Source organism: Oncorhynchus nerka, linkage group LG10, assembly GCF_034236695.1.
Source record: "Oncorhynchus nerka isolate Pitt River linkage group LG10, Oner_Uvic_2.0, whole genome shotgun sequence".
Lineage (NCBI taxonomy): Eukaryota > Metazoa > Chordata > Actinopteri > Salmoniformes > Salmonidae > Oncorhynchus > Oncorhynchus nerka.
Genome location: NC_088405.1, coordinates 49271458 through 49277631, shown reverse-complemented (window position 1 = coordinate 49277631; position 6174 = coordinate 49271458).

The following is a 6174-nucleotide window of genomic DNA, read 5'->3' as shown; positions in this document are numbered from 1 at the left end:
CATACAAACTACACAAAATACACATGCATTTCAACAAATTATTGTTGAAATGAAATTGGGGAAAATAGTTGATGTTGAAAGAAAGATATATGAATTATGATACACTGGAGGATACATTGCCCTTTAGACAACTTCAGTTTGAAGTCCTTCCATAACAGTGTCACGTTCTGACCTTAATTTCCTTTGTTTTGTATTTATTTAGTATGGTCAGGGCGTGAGTTGGGTGGGTTGTCTATGTTTGTTTTTCTAGGTTTTGGGAATTTCTATGTTTCGGCCTAGTATGGTTCTCAATCAGAGGCAGGTGTCATTAGTTGTCTCTGATTGAGAATCATACTTAGGTAGCCTGGGTTTCACTGTGTGTTTGTGGGTGATTGTTTCCGTGTCTGTGTTTGTTCGCCACACGGTACTGTTTCGGTTTTGTTCACGTTTATTTTTTTGTATTCATTGAGTGTTCAGTTCTTGTTTTTAAATAAACAACCATGGACACTTACCACGCCGCATCTTGGTCCGATCCTTGCTACACCTCCTCTTCAGACGAAGAGGAGGAAAACCTTTACAAACAGTGATAAAAGCAGAGATACAATCATGCATTCAGTTCTTTTTTAAATTGTTTCTGGTAACGATATGACTACCCCAACTACCCCAAAACACAGGCAAGATGCAAGTGTGTAATCTTCCCATCAGTTTTGAGTCAGCATTTTATTCCTTTCTGTGCATCTCTGTCTGCTTTACTCAAGATAGCCTCTCCTTTTTCCTCTCAATCCTTCTATGTGCCCTGTTAAATCTACTCTCTAATGCTTAACTGTCTGTTGATTGACTTTAAAGCAATATATCTGTTTGGAACCTCTGTACAACGTCAGTGTTGTGACAGGGGAAATGTTATAGGGGAAACCAAAGTAGGTCTCACATAGGTGGCTTTCTTTCATTTAGTTATTTTCCACTCCAATACTGGTGTCCAGAGCTGTCTTAAAAACGTCTTAGGGATAGCCCCCTTTTTTTCAATTTTTGCCTACATGACATTCCCAAATCTAACTTCCTGTAGCTCAGGTCCTGAAGCAAGAATATGCATATTTTTGGTACCATTTGAAAGGAAACACTTTGAGGTTTGTGGAAATGTGAATTGAATATAGGAGAATATAAGACAATAGATCTGGTAGAAGGAAATGCAAAGAAAAAAACAAACAATCTTTTTCTACCACCATCTTTGAAATGCAAGAGAAAGGTCATATTATAGCCATCACTCTGGTTGTAATTCCGATAGTGTCCACAAGATGGCAGCACTGTATGTGCAAAGTTTCAGATGGATAACTTGAAGAATGATTGACCTACAAGACTTTTAGTGTGAAGTCCCCAGGTACATTTGGGCAAATTGTGAAGGAGACATTCGCATTCATATTCCATTTTTCTGCAAAAATAGGGTCAAATCTGGATACTTGGACTTTGATTTAGCTTTCCAAGTATTAGTAGCCATATGTTTTATTACGTTTTCATAACTTCATAACTCTGAATATTCTTATAATTTTTGTCCAAAATGATTAGTACCTACATTTTACGACATTTACATGGTTTCCATATACTCCCGTAAAGCAAAGCTCATTAGTTAGCTTTGTTTGACCCCAATTGGTGCTTATTTGACAAAGATACAGTCGTTCAAGTGATGGCCACCTGCGTCATTGGCGTGCCATGAAGGCGTCGCTCTCTGACCAAATATGGTGCCCTATAGGATAGACTACACCCCTAATGAAATAGTGAGGTCTTGATACCTTCTAGGATCTCTGAGGAATAGATACGAACGCGATTTGACTCGTTCAAACAACGTTTAGGGTGAGATTTTCACAGATTCCTTTCTTTGCAAATTGAATGAGTGGAAATACAAAATCGATCGTGCGTGCTATATGGACCTTTTTAGGATATGAAAAATGATTTTATCTAACAAAATTACACTTCATGTTATCTCTGGGGCCCTTTGGATGACAGATCAGAGCAAGATTTCAGAATGTAAGTACACATTTCACCTTCAGAGGTGAATTTATCAAACCTATCGCATTAAAAAGTGTTTTGTGTTAGGAGCTCTCTTCAAACAATAGTATGTCATTTTTCGCAGTAATAGCTACTGTAAATTGTACAGTGCAATTATGTTAACAAGAATTTAAGCTTTCAGCCGGTATATGACACTTATATGTACCGACATTTGTTGTTTCTCTAAAATCTGCGATCTTGACATAACACGCTGCATGATTTAGAACTGTCCCATTTTGTTATTTTCCACTCCAATACTGGTGTCCAGAGCTATCTTAATGCTGGGCCATAAACTGTCATTTTTTGTGCAAATCAAAGTGGATACAATATGTCATGTATTTTTGAGAGTACATTGAACATTTTCTTGGGACTTGAAAATCAACACTGGCAAGACCAAATGGAAATGGGAATCTTGAGGATTCTGGACATTGATGCCCTTAAAAAGAGGCTTCCCACCTGGACACACTGTCACGTCTGCTCCCACTCCCCCTCTCTGGCGCTTGAGTTCGCCAGGCTGCTCATCATTACGTATACCTGTCACCATTGTTTCGCTCACCAACACTTCATTGAAATCACCAGGACTCCATCATGTAATTGATTGCCTTGCCTATATCTGTCATTTCCTCAGTTTCATTCTCGTGTCTGTATTGATGTTGTTTTGTTTCTCTTGTCCAAACGCTGTTCTTGTTAAGTTTCATGTCTATTTATTATTAAAACCACACCCTGTACTTGCTTCCCCTCTCCCAGCGTCTGTGGTTACAGAACTGTTACACACACACTGTATATTTACTCATCTTGCCTTAAGCAATCCACACTGTGTCATCATGAATGTTATCTACACAATCAATGTGCAGCGAGCTGTGTTATACCTTGAGCAAAATAGACCTCATATTTGTTGTTTATATGTCTACCTGTCCTGTGTGTGCCATATCAGAAAAACCTCAGATTCAGCTTTTTCATCCAATAGTAAAGTCAGGAAAATAACCATCAGAAGTTGGTGGTGCTCCTCTATGAATACTAAGCACACTTTGTCTACTGTGTCGGTTTTATTCCTCTCTTATCTTACCCTGTTGGATTTTCTTATTTGACCAGAGTGTAATTATACAGACATTGTCAGTGTTACTTTTTGCAAATCCAATCTGTTTTCCAAGTTGAGTCAGCACGTGGAAACAATATTGATTCAACCAGTTTTTGCCCAGTGGGTATGGATGCAATAAAGGGGATGGATCACACACCCCTCTGCCGTTAGCCAACAATGTTGGCCCAACCTCGTAAGAGCTTTTTTTTTCTTTTTTTTCAGTGAGTGAATCTAATGTGTGCGGTGGAAGCTGCTGAGGGGAGGACGGCTCATAAGAATATCTGGAATAGAGTATAATGGCTGGAATGGAATGAATTAACTCCATTCCAGCCATTATTATGAGCCATCCTCCCCTCAGCAGCCTCCACTGAATGTGTGAGGGACATAGAGTGGGGTTATGTGTCTCTGTGTTTTGTGTATTTTACTGTATAATGAAAATTTGAATATGAGTCGGAAAATCTGCTCCTGTAAGCTATAACTAAGAGATGGGGCAGGTCGACTCTTAAATCATCATCATTTATAAGGTCCGAATCATACTGAACAAACTCTGCTTCTCTCTCTCTCTCTCTCTCTCTCTCTCTCTCACGCTCACTCTCTCGCTCTCTGTTATCAAACAATCAATACAGACACTTTGCCTGGTTGCTGTTTAAAACAATCAAACTTGTTTAATACAGTTCTTTAAGTGGTAGATACATAGTCTAAAATCTATACACCCTAGGTAGAAACCAGTGGAGGCTGCTGAGGGCAGGACTGCTCATAACAATAGCTAGAATGGAGCAGGTGGAATGGCATCAAACACATGGAAACCATATGTTGTATTTGATACCATTCCACTTTTAATGCTCCAGCCATTACAACAAACCCGTCCTCCCCAACTAATGTGCCACCAACCACTGCACCAACTCAATTTGGATACATATTCATTCTAAGTATCTGCTTTCAAAATGAAATATTCCCTTTAGTTTCGATATGATTGTCTTGTTATTTGCTAACAATACAATTAACTGTTCAAAATGATAACTTCCTGAACCAAAATGATGTAGTGCCTAGTTAATGTGTATAGTTTGGTAACTGCTGAACCCTACATTTTTATATTTTTACCTCATAAATGTATCAATTTGACATAAATGTATGTTGGAAGGTAAAACAAAATCATATGGATGTGGCTGTAAATACTACATCACCATTCTCCATTAGTCAGTGTGCTTCAATAGGACACTCTATGTGCTGCCATTTGGAATTATATTGTAGTGTCCAATGCACTGCTGAAGTAACTGGGTTGTATTTTTAAGTGATAATACCTGAGAAGCCGGTATTCTGAGGAAATATTGGCATGGGTGTTGTTCGTGTGGGCCGGCAAACCGTGCAAATATATTCTGGCTTCGAGGGTAATATCACTTTTATACAACATAATCAATTAATTATTTACATATTTTCATTAAAAACTTTATTTTTATGAATTTATTCCATCCTTCCACAAGATATAGTCCCGACACAAATCTAGGGTTGCTACCCAAGCCGGCTGGTCATTCATTCTATCGGTTTGGTTGCCAGAGACGCAACCCAGTCATTCAGTCTTTTTGTTCTGTATCTATGGTTGCAACCCAGTCGTTCAGTCTTTTTGTTCTGTATTAGAGGTCGACCGATTATGATTTTTCAACGCCGATACCGATTATTGGAGGACCAAAAAAGACGATACCGATTAATCGGCCGATTTCTTAAAATATATTTGTAATAATGACAATTACAACAATACACTTATTTTAACTTAATATAATACATCAATAAAAAATCAATTTAGCCTCAAATAAATAATGAAACATGTTCAATTTGGTTTAAATAATGAAAAAACAAAGTGTTGGAGAAGTAAAAGTGCAATATGTGCCATGTAAAAAAGCTAACGTTTGAGTTCCTTGCTCAGAACATGAGAACATATGAAAGTTGGTGGTTCCTTTTAACAAGAGACTTCAATATTCCAAGGTAAGAGGTTTTAGGTTGTAGTTAATATAGTATTTATAGGACTATTTCTCTCTATACCATTTGTATTTCATATACCTTTGACTATTGGATGTTCTTATAGGCACTATAGTATTGCCAGTGTAACAGTATAGCTTCCATCCCTCTCCTCGCCCCTACCTGGGCTTGAACCAGGAACACATCGACAACAGCCACACTCGAAGCAGCGTTACCCATCGCTCCACAAAAGCCGCGGCCCTTGCAGAGCAAGGGGAATAACTACTCCAAGTCTTAGAGCTAGTGACGTTTGAAATACTATTAGCGCGCACCCCGCTAACTAGCTAGCCATTTCACATCGGTTACACCAGCCATTAGGCTAATAGGCTTGAAGTCATAAACAGCACTGTGCTTGCGAAGAGCTGCTGGCAAAACGCACTAAAGTGCTGTTTGAATGAATGCTTACGAGCCTGCTGCTGCCTACCATCCCTCAGTCAGACTGCTCTATCAAATCATAGACTTAATTATAACATAATAACACACAGAAATACAAGCCTTTGGTCATTAATATGGTCGAATCCGGAAACTATCATTTAGAAAACAAAACGTTTATTATTTCAGTGAAATACGGAACCGTTCGGTATTTTATCTAATGGGTGGCATCCCTAAGTCTAAATATTCTTGTTACATTGCACAACCTTCAATGTTATGTCATAATTACGTAAGATTCTGGCAAATTAGTTCGCAATGAGTCCGGCTGCCCAAACTGTTGCATATACCCTGACTCTGTGTGCAATGAACGCAAGAGAAGTGACACAATTTCACCTGGTTAATATTGCCTGCTAACCTGAATTTCTTTGAGCTAAATATGCAGGTTTAAAAATATATACTTCTGTGTATTGATTTTAAGAAAGGCATTGGTGTTTATGGTTAGGTACAGTCGTCCAACGATTGTGCTTTTTTCGCAAATGCGCTTTTGTTAAATCATCCCCCAGCGCTGCATCGATTATATGCAACGCAGGACACGCTAGATAAACTAGTAATATCACCAACCATGTGTAGTTATAACTAGTGATTATGATTGATTGATTGTTCTTTATAAGATAAGTTTTATGCTAGCTAGC